The sequence below is a fragment of the Theropithecus gelada genome, chromosome X (assembly GCF_003255815.1).
Source record: "Theropithecus gelada isolate Dixy chromosome X, Tgel_1.0, whole genome shotgun sequence".
In the NCBI taxonomy this organism is placed as follows: domain Eukaryota; kingdom Metazoa; phylum Chordata; class Mammalia; order Primates; family Cercopithecidae; genus Theropithecus; species Theropithecus gelada.
Window position 1 is genome coordinate 85382803 of NC_037689.1, and position 22497 is coordinate 85405299.

The 22497-nt window shown below is 50.2% G+C and overlaps 1 protein-coding gene across 3 annotated transcripts in view; it reads right to left on the minus strand.

Moving 5' to 3' along the window:
* The window catches only part of STARD8 (StAR related lipid transfer domain containing 8), a 76860-nt gene that overhangs the window by 28281 nt on the left and 26082 nt on the right, over window positions 1–22497 (minus strand). The window contains exon 1 of one of the 3 annotated variants that reach the window (XM_025371602.1): window positions 3727–3907. The exons of the other annotated variants lie outside the window; for them this stretch is intronic. The gene's annotated coding sequence lies outside the window, so the exon portion shown is untranslated. Of the gene's footprint in view, window positions 1–3726; window positions 3908–22497 lie in introns of those variants that run through there. 3 annotated transcript variants of the gene reach the window in all.

Below are 22497 nucleotides of genomic sequence, written 5' to 3' on the forward strand. Positions count from 1 at the left end.
CCAGAATTCTCCTAGACCTGCGGACCCCAAACTCCTGGGTGCCCTGGACTGAGGAAGCAAGTGTGAGAGTGAGAATGTCATTTACTGCTAGAGAAACAAAGGCAGGAAGTCTCCGCAAGAAGCCTCCATGGGTCAGCCTCCAGATCTGGAGCCCTAGAGGCGGCTAACATCTGGACTGGGACCTTTCCTGGGCCTCTCTTCCAAGGTTCAGCTCAAATGTCACTGCCTCTATCCGTCACCTTCCCCTCAGTCAAAAGCAATCACTCCCTGGAATGGATTCCCAGGGCAGAATGGACGCCCAGGGCAAATAAGTCCTTCTCAACAATTGGAAATATGAACACTTACCGGTTATTTGATAATATTAAGAAATTATTTTAGGTGTGATAATGGCTGTTTTTATGAATCCTTATCTTTTAGAAATACGTATTGAAATATGTATACATGAACTGATAAGGTATCTGGGATTTGTTTCAAAATGACAAGGGCATGATGTAGATAGGAGTGCGGACAGGGCAGGATTGGCCGTGGGCTAATGGCTGTTGAAACTGGGTGATGGGTACACGGGGTCTTAGGACACTAATTGTCTCTATTTTTATATATGTTTGAAATTATTCCTAATAATTTTTTAAAAGCCATCACCAAGGTATTATTATTTAATACATAAATAATTAGTGGCATGTATTATTTATGCCACTAACTCCCAAACTAGATGGTAGATTCCCTGGAGCTGGGGGTTTTAACTCCGTGTCCTCCACAAGACCTAGCACCAAGCTGAAACCTAATGACTAATAATTTATACAGCACGTGGTAGTTTACAAAGCACTTAGCCATGGATCCCCTAGTTTAATCCAGTGAAGTGGAAAAAATGAGGAGAAACCCAGAGTCGGAGAATTTGAGGGGGCAGCAGAGCCTGGAGTTAAAGCTCCCCATGTCCAACTCCCAATCCCCTGTTCTTTGCTCCATGCCACCCTGGACTCCTAGGGAACTTAACATTCAGTTCTAAAATTCCTGTGTGTGGTCGATGTAAACAGGAACAGCCGCTGTTTAGCATGCAAGTTACCAACCTGCAGGACTGGGGAAAAGGAAACTCCACCCACAAACACAGCACTTCAGACTTGTGACAAGGGCCCAGGCTGTGGCCTCCAGTCCACTGATTCCTATCTACCAGGACCCTTCCCGAATGCATGCCCATGCACAAGTGTGCACACACAAAACCAAGACCCCTTAATAAACAGTTGACACCAGCAACTGTGTGCCCAGCCCAGTGCTCAACTACCCTGTTGTGGGGTGGGGAACAACGGAAAACTCACCCTAGATCTCCGAGAGCTCATACTTCCCACCCTAAAGCCCTTGCATCTTTGAAATCTGCTGTCCCTATTTTATCTGCTGAACAGCTTTCCTAAGGCTCATAGCCATGACACCTGATCCTACCCAAACTGGGAGCCTGAGGGAAAAGGTCCTTCTCTTCTTTTCATGGTAGAGGCAACTCTTTCTTCTAGCCAGAAAAGAGGTGAGGGCACAGCCTGCATGTGATAAACCTGCCATTTGTTGAATCTGAACTTTCCGTGGCTCAAATAAGGAACTCCAGGAGTCTCCTAGCAGCAAAGCAGCTGCAGCTGTGACAGCTTCCCAACTGGAGACTCCATCCCCTCCTCCCTTTGGGACCTTCTTGCCTTTGTGTCCCTGTTGCTATCCTCTAAACCTGGACATAGGGGTCCTCTGCTCCCTCTCCAATCTGTAGTCCCAATAATGGAATTTTAAAACTTCAAGAGGACAGAGAGGGACAACATTCAAGCCTTCTTGGTGCCACTTTCTTTGCTTCTCTGCTGGAACTCAGGAGGTATTGTGTTTGAATAAGGAAGGCTCTGCCATCCTCCCCACATGACTCACTGCAAACCCTGTCTCAAGCAAGCACATAGGGCACACAGCCCCTTTGCTTTGCACACCTTCAGTTCAGCCCCTCTACTTGCTCTAAACACCTCCAGATATCATCTCTAGGCAGCCTCTCCTCTCCAGGTGGGAGAGGGGAGCTGTAGATGCACAGAGAGGTTTAGCATACTTCAAAAACAGGAGAGGCAGTGTCCAGTGTGGTGTTTCCTAGCACTAAATATAGAGGTCTAGGGAGCAGAAATCCAAAATCCAAAGTCCAGCACATTAACAAAAAGTCACGTCCCTAAAATGAAAACCAGCCCAGAATGTCCAGCTAGATGGCAGCTGTACCTTTAGAGTGAAAGAGTTTCACTACCGACCCCTATACTCTTATAGCGAAACACCACCCTTCCCATCACACTCTTCCCGCTGTGAAAGCCACCCAGAAATCACCTGCAGCCTTCTTCTCCACGCCTTTGGGCTGCCCACCTTCCCATCCCATCCGCAGACAAGATTTGTCCCCCTTTCATTCCAGGAGGATGAAAATGAGAGGAAAACTCAGAGGGCAATAATACAGGTGTGCGGGGGTAGGGGGGAGGAGAGGGGGCGGCAAACCCCGGAGTGGGGAGGGAGCAGGTCGCACCCGAGGAGTCAGGGTTTGAAAATAGCCCTGAGTGTGATTCATTAACTCCTCCTCCCCGCTTAGGCTCTGACTGGGAGAGAAGCCAGGGCCCTGGGACTTGGGGGTAAGCATAGGCTCCAAGCCAGCCCAATCTCTGAGGACCCCAACCTCTGTGGCCCCAGGCTCTGGAAGAAAACTCCCACCTCTGCCTACCTTGGTCTGGCTGCTGTCGCCCACCCCTCCACGCACACTCTAGTTTTCCAGCTGGCTTAGCTGCATACTCACCACAAAGCTCTCCGTGTGCATAGCTGCTGCCACCCGGAGCGTCTCAGAGACAACTTTTTACCTGCCAATTAGGAGCCTGACCCCAGGTACCAAGTAACCAAATGTCAGGGTGAAAGAGACCGGGCCCTTTAGATACTGAAATCAAGCTGCCACCCGAGGTGTGGCTTAAAACATTATGGCCCACACAGTAGTATGACTCGCCTAAGGTCACATGGACTGGCTGAACCCCAGTTTTCTGAGTCGTAATTCAGCGAGCAACTTTTACAAGTGTCAGGAGGAACGTGAACCCCACACTACCTAATTTGGAAATCCCAAAAATTCCACTGAAAAGCCTTTCCTCTAATCCAAACCCAGTTTGGACTTTATGGGAAAATGAGACCTATGAAGATGAGACGTGTCCAAACGTTTTCGCTTGGTCCCCGCAGCTACCTTAATACCAAGAAGTCCTGGGCGTTTCTCAGAAGGGAAAGCAATGAGGCAGTGGCCGACGGGAAAACCCATACAGCCGGACGGGGGCTTCCTGGAAATGCCCCGGAAAGCAGAGAAAGGAGAGGGCAGGCGAACCGGCGCGACCCGGCCACAGGGCCTGAAGTCCTGCCGCCCCCGCCCAGCTGCAACCCTCCTCCAAAGCCCCAGAGCGACTGCTGCGAGACCCACGGGCCCGGCGGTAACAGGCGGACAGCTGCCTTCCACCGCCCCACTCGCGAGGCTTCGCTGGAAGACGCTCGGCTGGCGCGCTCGGGGGTCCCCCAATTTCGGCGACTCTGACCCCTCAATCCCAGGGGCGGAGGTGGTTCAGCTCGCTTCCTCCCTGTCTCCTGCGTACGCCGCCCGGCGGAACCGCTAGGAGAGGGGCCGAGCCGGAGCGCGCCAGAGAGGCAAGGCGGGGAGAGGGAGCCCAGGCGCCCCAGTTTGTCCGGATCTCCCTCTGCCGTCGCCCCTACTCCTACCTGGAGGCCGCGTCCACCCCTTTGGGTTCGGGAGCTGACACAGAGCAAACCGGCAGGAAGCGAGCCCAGGAGGGACTGCTCCGTCTGGGGCACACGCGGGGCCTGGGGTCGGGCAGGGGTAACGGTGCCAGCCAGAAGAGCAGCTGCCGCGGCTGCTTAAGGCGTTGTCAACCCGAGTCCACTCAGCGCAGGTGGGGAGGGAGCGTGGGCGAGCAGGGCTGTAGGGACGCCCCGCCCACCTCCCCTCGGCCAATGGGGGTGCAGTCTGGCCCACCGGACTCGCCAGAAAGTCGCCCAAATCTGGGTGGGCGGGTCACTGCCTACCGGTCCTCCAATGCCCTCGCCGCTGCCTTTCCCTGGGGTCACACCGCTGCCAGGGAGAAGGTGCAAGCCCAACGACTGAGGCTCAAGGAGCGACTTGGCCAGGCATACAGGCTAATATGTATTGAGTTATGAATGAGTCTGGCACTGTTTGGGGGATTTAAACACATATGCCATGTGCCTGGGAAAATTCAGTGACTTGCTCGATAGTTTATGGGATGTCCAGAAGACATAACTTCGGTGAAATCTCCAACTGGTAGCGGAAAACCCGATGATTAGGAATTTGAGCAGGAAGCTGCCATTCCTACCTTGCTCAGGCCCCAGTGGCTCTGCAACTTCTCCAATACCCCAGGCTTCTGTCCCCTACCCCAAGTCCAAACTCTACCTCCGCAGAGAAATGCATGGAAAACTTGGGGCATGAACATTAATCGTGGCAGGGGAGGGCTTCCAGGAGTTCTGATAGTAAGCACCACCAGAAAGCCCATTCAAATTCAGTAAGAAACAAGAGCCTTCAGCTTTGATTTCTCTCTGGCCTTTCATCGCAAGGGTCCAACACAAGTTCACAACCTTGATTTCATTGTTGAATTGAGGATTCCTATTAGTTAGGACTGAGAGTATCCAGGACCTCATGCAGTTCAACTGCTATCCCTCACATTTACAAAGACAGAAACTGAGCAGAGATAACTCACTTAAAGCTACCCAGCCTGGAACTCCTGGGGTCAAGAAAATCTCCTGCCTAAACTTCCTGAGTAGCTAGGATAACAGGTGTGTGCCACCATGCTCAGATAATTTTTAAATTTTTCTTGTAGAGCTGAGGTCTTGCTATGTTGCCCAGGCTGGTCTCACACTCCTGGTCTCAAATGATTTACCCAGAAAATCCATGGCAGGGTCAATACCTGTACACTGGTTATTTTCTCCATACCATTCCTAGAAGGCAGGAACTGCGTCCATCTAACTTGCTTGTTAGAGTATCCAATACAGATGAGAGCAAAAGTATCTGTCTCTGAGGGCAGCAACTTTATCAGGGTCACCCAGGCAAAGACAGAGCCAGACCTAACCCAGCTCCAAGTGCCCCTCTGCTGTCTAGCCTTCAGTTCACTAGGCCAAACTGAAATTTTCCCACATTCCTTCCCTGCTGGCCCTGATGAGAGTCAGAGGAGCAATGATAAAGTGACACTACCACTACTGTGTGTATCCCATGTATCCCTCTTTTCCTCTTGATGGCAGGACTGCCGCTCGTATCCTCTAGCAATTTGTTCAAGGTGAGCCAAGTCCCTGTGGATCTGTGGATGAGGCCTGTACACCAGAAGTTAGTCCCAGAAACGAAATCCTTCTGGTGGGTGGGAAGGGATATGACCTCCTTCCTGAGGCTAGGCTTTAACAATTATAAGCATCCTTAAGGCTCTGAGTTGCAGCCAAATGCATCTGGCCTGTGCACAGTGCTAAAAAGGACAAAAAGTGGGGTCCTGCAATGATTTTATCATTTTCCTAAGGGCAAGAAACCCTGTCAAAGTCAATTCCATCCACTCCAAGGCACCAAGCACAGTGCTTACAGTACTTTCCTCACTATTGTTTGCTAATGAATGAACAAATGTTGAAAGATATTCAAAGCACAACCAAAAATAAATGACAATCATATGACTAATGAGCAAAGTCAACTTATCTTTTAGTAGATACATTTAACTGAATCAGATATCGTGGGTTCTGAGACACCAGCTGTTTTTTTTTTTAAAGCCATCAAACCAGGAAACAAAAAAGGAGGGGAGTATAGCACAAAAACTACCAAAAAATGGGGCACTGCTATAAATACTTAGAAGGAGAATTTTGCAGTGCCTGGCATAGAGTAGATGCTCAATAAAAATGCTTGTCGAATGACAGTGAACACAACTGTCAGGGAAAGCTACAATCATAATATTTGCCACACACACTGTGACATTTTGAAATGGCCCAAGCGATATCAGGGCTATTTCTTTTGGTCTTTTTTGATCTCCCTCTTTTATTCTGGCCAGGAGAGCTCAGCCTGTTCAGCAGGGCAAAGATAGCTCATCCCCCTCAATACCCCTGCCAACCCCTGCTCCCTGTCCCTGAGTCTTGCAAGGATCAATCATGCCTGGAATGGATGAGAAAAAGAGTACCTTTTCACAGGCCCATTTCTAGGTTGCAACCTGAGTGACTGTGGAGGTAACTGGAAGCTTTAGGTTCTTGACTTCCCCTTTTCCTCAAGACCTCACTCTTGCCTGTGTGTCCTACAGTACCATTACTGCTGCTACCTTGGATGCCAGCTCAGTCATCAGGCAGGGGAATGTAGAGTGCTTGAAGCAGGTCAAGGGCTGGCAAAAAAAAGTATCTGTGTGTGTGTTTTTGTGTGTGTGTTTCTATGCCTGAGGCATGGGGCTTTCCTCATTCTACCACCACCACAGACTACGTAAGTCCCACAAGAGGGAGTATAAAGGACTCTGGAGCCAGATGGCCTGGGTACAAATGGCCTCTGCTACATACTAGCTGTGTGACTCTGCCTCAGTTTCCTCATCTGGAAAGTGTAGATGATCATCACAACACTGACTTTAAATTGCTGCAGAGCAGATCCACTAGGCTAAATAAACACTTAGAATAATGGCTGGCACGTAGTAAGTGCTTACAAGCGTCAGATATGGTGAGAAGCACTGAGCAATAGTAGAATGAACCCTGGGTTAGGAAGTAGTAGAGCTAAATGCTGGCCCCAGTTCTACCACTTTCTTGTTATGCCACCCAAGACGAGTCATTGTGCTACTCCAGCCATCAGTTTTTTCACCTATAAATAACAAGACTAGAGTATAATACCCACAGGGTAGAGTGGAGACAATAAATGTGAAAGTATACCGTAAAGGACTGTGGCAGGTGGCAGGATGGCACTGAAGGTGCTATAGAGCTAACCTTTGGGGGACCTATCAGCCCTTTTATCCTAGGCTATGGCAAAGAGCAGTTCCATATACCATTCCCCTGAGCCTCACTCTGAGACGCTTGGGTCCCAGTAAGGGCCTACCTAAGGACTCCCAGCAGTCCCCACCCCCTCCCTACCTGGGAATGGGAGTTGCTCAAGCTGTTGCCAGCAGACCCATGCCCCCACTCTGGAATGGCTCGGTTAATATCCAGAAGGAACCAGATAGACTCTTCTACTACTCTTTTCCATAGGAGCTAAAGAAACGGCAGCCAATCACTTCAGGGAATTCAGCTGGGAAGTTTTTAGAAAAGGGGTTGGGGCAGTGAGGGGAAAATGAATTGCACTCAGACCAGCCCCACCCAGCACATCAGCACGGGTGGCCTCACACACAGGCTCTGACACTTGTACGTGCATTCCTGCATGCCTCACCGAAGCCTGCTCCCTGGTGGCTCGGGGCCCCCGGCCAGCCTCATGAAAGGGGGCTATTGATCAGGTCCCACAACATAGAATACTCATGGTTCATTAAAACAAACAAACAAATAAAACAAAACAAAAAAACCTTCCTGAGGAGCTGTAGCCATAGGAGGGAGATTTGCACTAAGAAGACAGCCCAAGCAGGGGCAGATGTGGACAGAGGGCACACAGTGGTGGGGAAGGGTTTGAAAAGGTGAGGGCCACACAGACACCTCACTGTCTATACATTGCCGAGTGTGGATGGGGGACAGAAAGCTACATCCTGGAAGGAGCACCCCTTCGCAGCCCACAGCCTGGGGGACTCTCACGGTTGCCTCCACCCTCACCCCGGAGCACCCTGGAAGGAGGAGCTCTGTGCTGAGCTCAGAGCCCTGGGCTGGCAGTGAGGGACTCTGGAGCACAGGCCAAGCCAGGCCCAGACCAGGTGAGATTCAAGGGTCACTTAACCTCTCTGCCCTCGCCCTCCCTAAGCTCAGACACAGAGGTGCGGGGAGGCTCATGACTGCCTCCAGGCACTTAGACCGGGCAGGTGGAGCTGGATAACCCAGGCCTGGCTCTCTCCCAGACATGAGGGGCCTGTCATCTCCCCTCAACCAACACCAGGCAGTGTGCCAGTCTGATGGAAGGCTGGGCGCCAGCATCCACTCGGTAGACACCCTGGGCCATGACAGTGCCACAGGTTCCATTTCACACCCAGGATGGGCCTCCGGACTGACCTTACTGGCCTGTCTCCAAGGGGCCAGAGGTTTTCTGCTACAGGCAGATGGAGCACCCCCCATATGCCTCCGGGAAGTCTGCCTGCCCAGCCCTAACAAATAGGTGGGGTCACCCTGGACAGAGCACTTGGTGACCGTGGTGGCACAGACGCTCAGAGCAGGATGTCCCCCCAGTGCCCCACCGCATTCCTGCCCTCTAGAAGAAGGTCACAACGTGCAGAGGGGAGATGAGCAAAGACAAGACCGCCTCTGACACAACCCCACACCCTACACACAGCTGGCGAGGACAGGAGCACTCCTCTCCGCCCAGCTTAGTCTCAGTCCTCAGCCCTGGAGCTTGCTCCTCCCTGGCTAGGCCCACTTTCCTCATCTGGAAAAAAACGGGGTGGGCCCTGGTTCTAGGGTCCCTTCCTTCCAGAATGCTCTGCCTCTGTGAGCTCCTCTGTGTGTTCCCATGGGGGTGGGGCATCTGCAAGTCCAGCATGCACAGGGCTTCTGCAGAGCATAGGGGTGGGGGTGGCATGATAGTCCTCTGAGGATGGGGGTACCTGGGGCCAGGGGAGGAAAGTGAGAAAAAGGAAGGGTGGGGAGCCTGAGGGGAAAGGCAGGAAAAGGGAGGGCTGAGGCTAACCCATCCCACTCCTGGAGCCCTGGTCTCCGCCCCCAGCATTGCTCCCAGCTCACTCTGGGGCTATGGGTACCCAGAGTCCTTGAACAGGCCTCAGGACCCTGCCTCCTTGCCTGGGATCCTTTCAAGTGTCCCTCCAGGGTTGCAGCTCCCAAGGAAAATACCTGGGAAGGGGAGGAGGATCCGGGGAAGCAGAAAGAGAGACTCTTCCTTCTCACTCACAGGCTCCATCGTCAGCCCCCGCCAAGGCCTGACCCCACACTGCCACCAGACCTGGCGCCCTAGAAGCTGGAGGGCTGCTTGTGGAGAGGTGTGTGGCTTTTATACACCCTGCCCCCAGCCTGGCCTGGCCCAGCCCTGTGAAGAGGGGTCTCTAGGGCTTGACAATGTCAATTCAGGCTGGCTTAGCCTGCCCCTGGCAAACCACACCCCTGTCTCCTGACAGTGAAGGGCAGCCCTCAGAGGCCCCAGGATGACATCGGAGAGGGCATGGGATGTGTTTGGATGGTTGAGGGCCACTCAGCAAAGGGCTCTGGGCTCAGCTTGGCCTTGCAGCCCATCTACCCTCTCAAAAGGCCTTTCCTCAAAGCGCAACTCCCCCCCTTCCCCTCCATACACACACACACTTACTAAGCAAGAGTTCTGATTTGCCCTCAGCCAGGGCTGGAACTTCCCCATACACATGCATCAGCCATTCCTGTAACATGGTTACCCAGACCTTGTCTGTGCTAGGCACTGGGCAAGGGACAGGGTCAGAGAGTGGGGCGGGGAGGCCCACAGCCTGGGTCCCTGCCTTCCTGGAGCTCCCATGTCAGTGGGGGAGGCAATGGCAGCCCCTGACACAGAACACCCATCCCAGGCAGGTGGGTAGCCAGGTCAGTTCCCAGAGGACAGGGAGGGATGGGCAGCCAGGCTCCCAGGGTGGATGGGACCTGATGACTCTATACCAACAGGCCCCCAAGGAAACGGTCCTAGCCCCCAACACCCAAGGCTCCTGGGTCAGGGCCAGGCAGCTGTCACTCTGGCTTCTACTTTGTTTCTATCACGGAGGAGCTGTGTGACCTGGCTGAGAGTCTTGCCCTCTCTGGCTCTCTGTGTCCACATAAGTACAATCAGAGAGTCTGTTCTCAGAATCTCCAAGGGTCCTGTGTTTCAGCGTGCTCAATTCCATGTTAAATCTATGAGAAACCCAACCCAGTTCGCTATTTCCTCCCTGCCCTTTGAGTGGAATCAAGAGCAAATTAGAGCTGTGTGCGATAATCCCAGCTACTTTGGAGACTGAGGAGGGAGGGTTGCTTGAGTTCAGAAGTTTGAATCTCAAGAGAGAGACAGTGAGTATGAGAATTACTCAGAAGTAGTGGGCAGAGCCTGGAAATATAAGTACCCCAAAACTTTTTTTTTCAATTTTAAAAAGACAAAGTGCCGGAGACTTTGGGAGATCCCTCAGAGTCCCATTCCTTGGGATGGAGCTCTCAGGCAATGCGAGTTGGTTATAAAGGTGCTGCCAGGGTTTCTGGGCTGTGTCCTGCACCTGGGGTACAGAGTAGGAACCTAAGGGGCCCTTGGAGTGATAGGGGGATGTAGGGATGTACTGTGTAGGTGATAACACTTAAGGATCTGGAGATCAAAAATAAATAAATAAATTAATTAATTAAATAAATAAATAAGAGATGAAAGGACAGACGGACAACTCAATGACAAGGAAAAAATATAGGCTGAGGGTTAGACATATAGTGGGACAGGAAGACAGGAGAGGGAACAGACAGATACCAAAGGCAGAGACAAAGGTGCGGGAGGAATGGATGTAAAGGGACATACTGTTTACTAAATGCCTACCATGTGTTAGTAACCAAAGTGGTGTTCTTTTTGAGCAGAGGATGTAGACAGAGGCGGGTGGGGACGAAACCTGATAGACTACTGGGATAAGAGGATGGGGCACCCATAGGGCGGGGCCAGAGCTGCCTAAGAGTTAGAAGAAAGAAGGCGTGCGGGGTGGAAAGCCTCAAAAGGGGGCACTACCGGCCAGGAGTGAGGTTTTAGACAAACGGACATAGGACTCAACGATGAAAACCGGGCTGGAACCAAACAAGAAGGCAGAGGGGAGCAGGGAGCTTCAAAGAGCCGGTGCGGGAAGCTCCCCGCGAAGCGCAGCGCAGCCCTGACCTCCCCGCCCGGGGCTGCCTGGCTCTCAGTTCACCTGGATTCCAGCGCGGCGCGTCCCACTGGGTGCCCTTCACACCCCACTGAGTCCACGTCCGTGGCTTCGGGAGCCGCAACACCGGACCCCAACCCCGCTCCTGGGCCATGTGTCCGCGGGCGCCGCGCGGTGACAGGCGACTCAGCAGCCCAAGAGGGAGCTGGCGAACCGGAGCGCTGGCGCCTCGAGTAGTTTTGCGCCAGAACTGAGCGAACCCGCGGGGAGCCCGGGGAGGGAGGGGCTGAGCGGATGATGGCTGTGTTTCCCCGCCCCCTCAGTCGCGACTAGAAAGTTCCACGCCCCCACCTTGAGCAGGAACTCCCCCTTCTCTAGCCTCCAGTCATCTACTCAGCGGTTCCGGCTCCCCATCACCATTGGACGCCTTCTTCCAGGTTGGAGTCACCTTCTTTCCAGCCTTTTCCAACTTGGCCCCCATTCGAGAGTTGTCTCTCCACTGATTACTTTCCTTTCTGTTCTCATACCTCAGTGCAAGATAGTGCGGGTGTCTTCCTAGTTATGGGATCAGCCCCTCCACCTCCTGTCTGCCCCCAAATCTCACCAACCATGTGACGTGGAGGAAGGCCTTGTGCAAGAGCCAGATGGAGAAGGAAACAATGGCTCTGGCCATCTTGGCAGACTGACTCACTCCTCGGTGTCCCTTACCGCCCCCTGCTTTTCACTCCTCCCCGCAACCCCGTTTTCTGACTGGCTGGCCTGAGCAACTGACCAGCTGGATTCCACCAACGACACTTTGAAATCTTTCTAGTACCAAGAATATCCTGAAGTGGAAACAGTCCTTATAGACTCCCTTATGTTACAGATGGAAAACTGAGGCCCAAGAATGCAAATGACTTGGCCTTCATCTAGGCTGGGGCAGTTATCTCTGTGTTGCAGGACTGTTGTAAGGATCTGAAGGATTGATCATGGTGTCTGGCACGGAGTATAGTCTCCGTCAAGAAAGATTAGCTTTTGTTCTCAAAGAGTTTAGCCTCCGGGCATGTACCACAAAAAAAGCCTGGACCAGGACTCTAAGGTACATAACCTTTTCTCTAATAGGTAATCCCCACCACAGCAAGCAAACTTGCATTACCTGACTTGGGGATGGTGGGGGGTCCTGTCTAAATTTGTTTACAATGGAGATAAGGCCAAAAGTTACCAACAGCTCTCAGACCAGGTCATTTCCATTCTACTTCTGTTGGTGGCCAGTAAAGGGACCAAGATTCTAATAGGGCCTCTGCACTAACTGTGGCATAACCTGGGTGATTTCTCCTCTCTGAGTCTCAGTTTCCTCATCTGTAAAATGAGGGTAATATTCCTATGACACGATGGGAATAATGAATGTGCATTGTGAACGATAAAGGGGTACATGGGTGAAGGTCACAGCCCCTCCCCTCTACTGTCTCCATACCTTGTTCCTGGAATCTAGAGCTAAGCTAATCCATTTGTGAGGGATAAGCTAGAAAAAGGAAGTGCAGTTTCCAGTTGATTTGTGCTTATTTGCATGATATTTGCACCCACTTTTCATGAACTCAGTGTCAGAGCTGGAAGGAAATTAGCGGTTAACATGTTGATCTTCATGTCGTGCATCCCTTTTCCCCAGGGCAATGGTGGCATATAGTAGGTGTTCACAAAATATTTACTGTCTGAATGAATGCATTCTTCATGTGGGAAGACTTGTCCAAGGTCGCACAGTGAGTTGTTTCAGAACCAAGGCAGATCTGACTCTGCTCCTCCTTCCACTAGGTCATTTCTACTTCACGGAATTATTTTTCTTTTTCCTTCAAATGACCATAAATCAATGGGAAGCCCATTTCTCTCTCCCAGCACCCTCTGGCCTATCAGCAGTCCCCATTCTGGACTAGCCCAGGCAGGACAAACAGTCACCGGGATGCCCCTCTCTGGGTCCAACTTTCTGCTGCCACTCTGTTGACTCGTGGCACTGCGCCTGTCACAGGGGCAGCCCCCCTCCCCGCCCCCCGCTCCGCGCACGAAAAAGGAGGCCTCAGTCAGCTTCCTCCAGGCAGAGGAGTTTCCCTTTTGCTCTCCGGTTGGGCGGGAGTGTGGGACACAGCCCCAGGCAGCCGCGGCGGCAGCCTAGAAGGAAGGGCGGCAGCAGTCACTTCCCACCCTGCTAAGGCATCTCCCGCCCTGTCCAGTTCCGCTCCTATTTCCTGAGTTCTGCTGCTTCAGCTCCAGCCAGAGCTCCGAAGATTCACTTGAATCACAGAGCCCTGGAGCTGGGAAGGAACTTCGAGGTTATTTATTCCCGCCTCCTCCCCACTCCAGGCAGGAGTGCCTGCTGTTAGCAAAGAGGAGGAGAGGGGGCACCTTACTAAACCTTCACAGCTTCAAGTTTCTCCTCCAGATAATGGACATAATATGACACAGAGTTGACAATGGTGCTGTGAGAGGGGATGCAGGAATGGATCTAATAAAAGCTGATGTGGATTGAGCACAAGCTATACCAGACATTGTTCTAAGTGCTTATTTAATTCTTACCACAATGCTCTGAAGTATATATATCATCATCATCACCCCAGTTTACAGATGGAGAAACTCAGGAGCAGCAAAGGTAATCCAAATTGCTCATAAGTGGCAGTGGCAGGATTGGGACCTTGAGCCTCCATCTTCACCCATATATAATGGTAATAATCATCCTTACCCCCAGAGAATGATTGACCCCCTTGAGAGTTACTTGAATTCACAAGTGTTTGTGTTACTGTAACTTTTGTATTCAAGTACCCTTAAGGGCTACGAGGGAAGAATGTGGTGAAACCTTGGGGGGCTGATGATGTAAACCTGAAGTGTTGGCTCCAAGTGGGAACGTCTTTGAAGTCCAACTCTTACCTTAAACATCCACTTGAATTTTCAGTTAACTCTAGTATGCATCCTTGTTTTCATATTAATATTAATCTTTTTCTTCCTTAAGCCTTTGAGGAAAATGTACACTCCAGGAAGAGGGCACATACCAGTCTAGTACCTTCATATGCCTCCAGGCCATGGCCTTGCACCCCAGGGGTAGCAGGCACCTGGTTCAGTAAAAGATAGGCCCTTAGTCACTGAGAATAGCTAAGGTTTATGGAGTGTTTGTCATGTGAGCCAGCATTCTAAGCACTTTGTACATATGATTTAATCATCGTATATAACTCTATGATAGGCTGAATTATTACTGCTACCATTTTCAATGGGAAAACTGTAGCATAGAGAGGTTAAATAATTTGCCCAAGGTCATACAGTTTGAACTGTCAGCTTTAGCTAGTAACCACTATACACACTGCCTCTCAGGTCACATGAGAGTTTCTCTTACCTACCTACCTCCACCACTTCCCACCAGGATGATTGATTTGATTCTTGGCAGAAGCAGGCCTGATTCCAATTAGAAGATCAGCTCCTTGAGGGCAGAGACAAGGGGGCTCCCTACTGCCCCTTTCCCCATATCAGTGCTAAGCCTGGGACTGGGCCATGCACAGGGCTGGTCCAGCATTCAGATTTGGCAACTGACTGTTTCCTGGCTGGTGGCAGTCTCTTGGGCCTAGCACCTGTTGAGCTGGTGGATACAGCACTAGCATTTCACACAGGAGTCCTCTGCCACCCTCTGTGGCAAAGATCTAGCTTTAGAAATGGCTGTCCATCATCTACAGGGACAAGTCCACACTTCTGAGATTGGCATTCAAAGCACCACACAAGCCTGCCTGGTTAACGCAGGTGGCATTCCCAGAACACACCTCCTTAACCCACCAAATGTGTTACATGTGTGCTTCTCTCTCACAAGAATGCTCATCCTTATTTCCTTTACATATTTCACAAACATTTATATGGTGCTTTCAATGTGCCTGACACTATTCTAAGCTTTTTGCACATTTTAACTCATAAGGTCCTTACAGAAACCCTGTAGGTACTATTATCCCATTTTACAGATGAGGAAACGAAGACACGAAGAGATTAAATTATTTGCCGTATCTCCTGTACTTGGTAAAGTCCAACATACCCTTTTAGTACAGTATCTCCTATGAATAGTATAAGCTGTTCCCTTTCTGGGTGACTCCACAGCTCAGTTACATCAGCAATCATTCTATATTGTGTTTAATTATCTATGTCTTCCTGCCCAATAAGGGTTTGAATTCTGTCAGCCAGGGGCTGTATTTTATTATTAATGGCATATCCATTGCTCAGGAAGGGATTTGGCACAGCGTTAGTACTTGAGAGGATATTCATTAAAAGATTGAATGCACTGGGCGCAGTGCCTCACCCCTGTAATCCCGGCACTTTGGGAAGCTGAGATGGGTGGATCACTTGAGGTCAGGAGTTTGAGACCAGACTGGCCAACATGGTGAAACCCCGTCTCTACTAAAAATACAAAAATTAGCCGGGCGTGGTGGCGTGTGCCTGTAATCCCAGCTACTCGGGAGTCTGAGGCAGGAGAATCGCTTGAACCTGGGAGGCGAATGTTGCAGTGAGCCGAGATCATGCCACTGCACTCCAGCCTGGGTGACAGAGCAAGACTCTGTTTGAAAAAAAAAAAAAAAAAAAAAAAAAAATTGAAGGGTGAGTGAGTAGGTGGGTGGGTGAGTGGAAAGCCCAGGAGCAACCTTGACCAGACCAAATGGTGGCTGAGAGATTTGAGGTTTTCTTTCCCCCATGTTACTGAGGAAAGGAGCATAAAAATGATTCAATGACCAAGCATGAAATGCAACCACAGGTGATGAGAGGGGAAGAGAGAGAAGACCTCCCCCAGTCCCACCATTGGTGTGGCTGGACCAACCCTGGCACCCTGACCACAAAACCATTGGGCCAATGAGGCATCTAGTTAGCGACGAAAGCCAGCAACAGCAACTCTTGGGGTCTGCTCTGGAGAACTGAGCTCACTGGCTTCTCTGTTTCCCCCTCAAAGGCCGCAAGCCTGCCTCTGCAATTCAGAGGTTCATATGGAAAAGAGAGAAGGGCTTAGATATCTCCCCCAGGGAGTTGGGGTTTGTTGCTTTTGGTCTCAAACATTATGTTTCAGTGAACTTACTCTGTCCTTCCGTTGCTGGCCACATGCACTTGGCAGAAAAGTAAAGGGGAGTTTGGACACAACTCTGGTCTCAAGTCCTGAGTCTGCCATTCAGTAGCTGTGTAACCTTTGGCAAGTAACTGATGCTCAGTTTCTTCACCTAGAAAATGGAAGATTATTTTTTCTGCCCTGTAAACTTCAAGATAACGGATGTTAGAGCACTTCGTAAGTGAAAAATAACCAGACACAGGCGGAACCACAGTGGGAGTGCTACTTCTAGCAGTGTACAGCAGCTTTCCAACAGAGGGCCCCCAGTCTCAGCCTTTTGCCTGTCTCTACCTTGCTATGGATGACTATGGCCCAATCATTCACCTTTTCAGGGCTTTAGTAAAATGGGAAGAATAATTCCTAGCCCTTTGCGGCCAAGTCTTAGGTTGCTGGATAGCAGAAACAGTGTACATGTGTGCACATTTTACCAGCTTCACAGAAGGGGCCCCTAAGAACTGCAACTCTCAAAGCAGCCTTCAATGTGAACATCAGCTTCAACACTTTCTAGATGACATGTCATAGAACTCCTCTGAGCCTCAGTTTCCTCACCTGTTAAATGGTGACAGTAACACCTACCTCCCTGAACTGTTAGGTGGAAAGAAGTGTTTGTCAACAGAAAAGTCACCACTTACCCCTTCACCCTGCCTCGCTGCTTTCTTCTTGCCCTTGTATCACGTAGGCCGCTCAGATCTGATGCTCACTAAGTCCTTTTGCCTTTATCTGGGAAGTAGTCACAGTACCCACCCACAACTGTCCCCACCCCCCACTTCCTGGCCTTAGTACACACACCTTCCCCTCAGTCAGAACTTGCATAAGCCCCTTTTCCTCTTCCTGTCACCTGGCAGGGCATAGCACCAACACACGGTAACACATGCCTTGCAGTCTGGCTCAGGATTCCAGGGCTCTGTCCATTCATGCAAACTGGCCTTGCCAGAAAGAAAAGCTACTTTGGTGTCAGAGGAGCATTTTGCAGCTTGGAGGTCAGTACTCTGCCTCTTGTGTCCTCATCCTTGCCCTCTTGTGACTAGCCAGGGGGCCCTGTTTGTTTCCATCACTTGGTGTGTCCCTCTCGGATTCTAGGCCAGTGCCTGAGAGAGCACCGAGTGGTCAGGGCTTCCACGCAAGCCCAGCCTGGAGCTGGTGGCTCCTCAGAGAGCATCTTGATCCATGCCCGCCCCACATGGGACAGATGGAGACCCTGAAGCCCATCCAAACAGAAGCAAGGAACTCAGGGCCTTGCATTTGAGCTTTGTCCTCCAGCATTTGCCCCTCCCCTTCTCGGCCCTGCAGATTGTCTTCCAAGGCTTGCTCGGAACCTGAGTAGCTCACGGGATCAAGTCAGAAGAAGGGATTCCAGAGAAGTCCTGAGTTCCCGAAGAAGTTCTCTGGAAAAATTTATCCTATAATTTCTCCTCAGGGTGGTGTCCCCAGGTAACCCGTGCCAAAGTCCTGGAAACAAAAGTTGGCGACGCACAGGTTCTTAGATAAACAGCGTTGGCAGTGGCGTGCCTTGAACAGATAGGGGCACACATACATGGAAGCTGTGAAAAGGGTGGAGCGTCAAGTCTCCCCATTTTACCTCCCCCACGCCAACAACAATGGGTTGGAAGTCAGGCTGCCATCCCAGAACCCTGGAGGAGAAGGAGAGTTGTGATAATGCCAGCTCAGGCCAGGAGCCCAATCAGAAGGCCTGGACGGTGGGATTTGGCCCCAGTCAGCTGCATCCCACAGAACGGACACCTAAGGGAGAGTAGGCTACATGCCTTGTCACAACAGAACCCCAAACCCTGTGCAGTGAGAGGCCCCATGTGGATAGGGCTTTGTCTTATCTTGACGTCTGGGGTGGCCTCAGCAGCATATGAATAGTCAGTGGGGCTGCTCACATCGGGGACCTCCCTTCCCTCCTGCTCACTGTCCTTTCCTAGCTCTTCTTTGCCCAAGCTCGGGATGTTCTGTGTTCTAATTTAACCAAGGGGGCTGTTCTCTTTGACCAAGTGATTGTCCCTTCATGCCTGGTACCCTACTCTGCCTTCGACTTGTTGTTTAACCTTGGGCATGTTATTTGCCCTCTCAGAGTTACAATATCTTTATCTGAGCATAAAAAGGTTAGATGGACTAGATCAGTGGCTGGGGAAGAGCCTCAAAGCCTATCATAGGGAGGCTGGGGGAGGGGAGAACAGGGAACACTGAGCCAGGAGTCTCCAGGCCCCACTTCTACCCCACCTTGCTTCAATCAGAGCCATGCTGTTTTTATTTGTTTTATATATTGGGGTGTCACATAGGATTTAATTTTGGAGGTAGAAGTCTGCGTTTAATGAAGTTTTAAAAGCCAATGAACCAGATATATTCTTCTTGCACCTGAGCCTCAGTTACCTTCTGAGTGATGACTGCATAACATAATACAGGTAAAACACTTAGAACAGCATCTGGCACATACTAATGACAATGACAAGAATAGCCACCATTTATTGAGCACTGACTATGTGCCAGGCATTGTTCAAAGGCTATATACTTGGATCAACTCATTTGATCCTTTCAAACCTGCACAGAGAAATTTGGCAACCTGTCCAAGATCACACAACTAATGAGGGGCACAATGGGGATCTGAATACAGGCTATTTGGCTCTAGTGCTCTCATTCTTAATTGGTACATGTATTATTTGCCAATATATATCTAGGTTTATTCTTATTGCTGTTGTTTTCATTTGAAAATTATTGTACCTCTCATCCGTAAAATGGGCTGAGTTCAACTCACAGTATGACTGTGTGACTAAAATCAGGTTATGACTGTGGAGTGGGCGATCTAGAGCCTGCTCTGGCGGCCAGGCCGGGCTGCACGGTGCCCTTGTGTTGGTGTGCCAACTCTACTGAGGTAAAAAGCCTACCGTCTGGAACTGCCTCTCCAAACAGTGGACAGTGAAAAAGGGCTGAGTTTGCTAAGAAAGTAAGGACTGGCTCATGTGCTCGGAGCCTAGAAGAAGAAACCAGGCAGCAGAGCTTGTGGTAACTTATAAGGTAGCTGGATGCCCCACATGGGACAGGACTCTACTGATTTGCTGCGTTTAAGCACTCACTGACCCTATCACTCTCAATCTCCATTCGTCTGGTTTGGCCTTCCTCCTTCCCTTTTTACTCCTCTTTCGGCCTCCTCTACTTTTCTCTTCCTCTCTATTCCCTCTCTTTGCTCAGCGAGATTCATAATAGCTTGTTAAACCACAACCCTCATATTTCTTCTATTTCCACTTTCCAGGGGAATTTTGCAGCTGGTCCCGACTGTTTCTCCTGATTGATCCTCTCTTCTCTGGCCACACTCATCTCTTCTTGGACCCCACCCACCTTCCCCAGGCTAGTTTCCTTGACTTTAACCCTTTCAGCAGTGCATTGGCAAACTGCAGAGTCTTGCCTTTCCTACCTTTAGTTGGAGGTCAGTGCCACAGACGCCCTGCATAAGTCCCTTCCCTTTTCTGGGTCTCAGTTTCCCATCTGTCAAAGGTTGAAGGGGAGTGATGGAGGTTGGACTAAATGCTATCTGTGGAGCTTTCCAGCTGTAATTTCCAACACTCTTCCATCTGATCCATTGAGAACATTGAATTTTCTTGGCCACATCTTTCTACTTCCTCTCTCTCTATATATGTATAATACATTGCGGGGTGGGTAGGGGGCACGGGGAACTTTGAAATCGTTACTTGCAGCCAGAATCTGAGGAACTAGGAGCTGAAGGAGGTAGAGGGGGTGAAACAAGAGTTGCAGAATTTTCAAAGTAATTAAAGCACACTGGGGCAGTGAGGCTGGGCCAATGCCCACTTGGTGGAGGAGCAGCATTTTGCAAGCCAAGTAACTTTAGAAAAATGGTCCTCTCAGCTGGGTTTGGCTTCAAAGGAAGGTCAAGGAGGTGTGTGCCCAGAACCAGGGCAGGAGCAGAGCATCAGCACCTCCAGGTGTAGCACGACCCTGGGGATTCAGTTCCATACTCCTGGCATCACCACCTTCCCATTCTGGACAAACTGGAACAAAAGGCAATGGGGACACAGCCCCCGAGGGGCCAAGTTTCTGTTTCAAAGGTGCTTACAGTCAAGTTGCAGTGACAAGCATAGAGATAAATAGGGCCCACCTTACAGTTTCCAAGGTGCCTTCAATCTCTTTTCTCATTTGGCCCTTACACCAACCCTGTGAGACAGGAGGAGAGGACATGTTTATCCCATTTACAGAGTAGACAACTGAGGGTCAAAGGGGTGATAGAATTTGCTGAAGCTGATCTGACCAGCAAGCGGAAAGCTGAGACTTAAATCTAAGTGCTTAGACTCCAGAACCAACGCTCTGTTCAAAACATTTTTTTTTTATTATTTTTTTTGAGACAGAGTCTCACTCTGTCACCCAGGCTGGAGTGCAGTGCCACAATCACGGCCCACTGCAGCCTCAACCTCCCGGGCTGAAGCCATCCTCCCACCGCAGCTTCCTGAGTACCTGGGACTACAGGCATGTACCACCACACCTGGCTAATTTTTTTTTTTTTTTTTTTTTGGTAGGAACGGGGTCTCCCTATGTTGCACAGGCTGGTCTCAAACTCCTGGACACAAATGATCCTCCCACCTTGGCCTCCCAAATTGCTGGGATTACAGGCATAAGTTACCACGCCCAACCTCACATTTTCAATACCTTTGGCAATAGAAGATTTCTGGAAAGCTAAAACAAACAAACAAAAAAAAACAACAACCTTTTCAGAGTGGCTAACTCTGGAAAGTGAGAATGAAAGATTATGGGTTGGAATTTTCACTCAAAACATGTATTTTACTTTTAATCCATATGTAAAAGGAAATAGCTCAAAATACAAGGCATGATTCATGCTGTAAGACATACACAGTATGATGGGGATTTGAAAGAGGGAGGGAACAGTATTTGAGCTGAGCTTCAGAGAATGGCAGAGGTCTAAATAGATTGAGATGGGGTTTGGAGGGAGCCTGAGGATCTCAGAGACTGCACAAGTTAGCCATTCCAACCCAGCAGCTGTTGCTGACTTCTGAGACAACGGGCTTGCCTAGAAGGAATTCTTCCTGAACAATTAGTTGATATAGTGGGTAGGATTTCCTGTTTTCTTTCCTTGCCTCGTTTTATATTGTGAGGTACCTGAGCCAGATCCCGGGGCTTAGGAAACACCTGCTGTATCCATAAGCCGTCTACCTGGGCTACAACCTTGGCTTGCTCTGAGATGTCCAGCCGAGCTGGGCCAGTTTGGCCAGACACAGACACGTACAGAAGGAGCCACAGGAACCAGTAGACTTAAAAACAGAAGAGAGCCCCAGCCAGGCCTATCCCCTGCCCCACAATTGCTTTGAACTTTTTCACCCATCCATGATTCAGTGTCCAACTATCAGATGATCAGACCAATTATATTTTTGGCAAATCACATTGTTCACATTTTTAGAAAATCAAGGCCAGAAAAAGTCTTAAACATAATGTGTAGGAGCTCAAAGGACCTGAAGGACAACCCAATCCAATCCCTTCATTTTAATGATAGGGTAATTGGGGCCCAGAGAGGAAAAGGGACTTACCCAAGGACGCAGAGTCTGTTAGCAGCCTCTACAACATTATGCCTGGTTGTATTTCAGCCCCAGTGATGAATGACCCTTGCTGCAAACTGGGCCTCAAAGGGGCTCATTGGCAGACACGAGAAGAAAAGCACATCTGGTCTTTGGAGACCTGAAGTGTATGAGGCACATCTGATCCTTCCATCACTCCACCCCAAGTTCCCCTCTGGCCTGCATACTGCCTTCCTGGAGTGGGGGTGGAGCTGAAGCCAGGATTCAACATCTGCCCTCTCCATCCCAGAGGCCCGGGGGCTCATTCCTGAGGTCTCAGTTCCTGCTTTCTTAATCTCAAATCAGACTTCTGGCTGGAGAAAACATCTTCCCCTCCCCTCACCCTACTGCCTGGGCTAGTCATGGTGGTAATTTGATAGTCATGAAATAACTGTAATTTCTGTACTGTCTGGGATCTTATAGAGCACTCCCACTCCCGTTATCACACTTAAGGTTCCACAACAACCCAGGAGTTGGGTATTTGGATTCTTATTTTAAAACTGAGAAAACTAGGGCCAGGCACAGTGGCTCATGCCTGCAATCCCAGCACTTTGGGAGGCCTAGGCAGGTGGATCACCTGAGGTTAGGAGTTCGAGACCAGCCTGGCCAACATGGCAAAACCCTGTCTCTACTAAAAATACAAAAATTAGGCTGGGAGCAGTGGCTCATGCCTATAATCCCAGCACTTTGGGAGGCCTAGGCAGGTGGATCACCTGAGGTCAGGAGTTCAAGATCAGCCTGACCAACATGGCTAAACCCTGTCTTAACTAAAAATACAAAAATTAGCCAGGCATGGTGGTGCATGCATGTAATCCTAACTACTTGGGAGGCTGAGGCAGGAGAATCGCTTGAACCTGGGAGGCGGAGATTGCAGTGAGCCGAGATCGCATTATTGCAC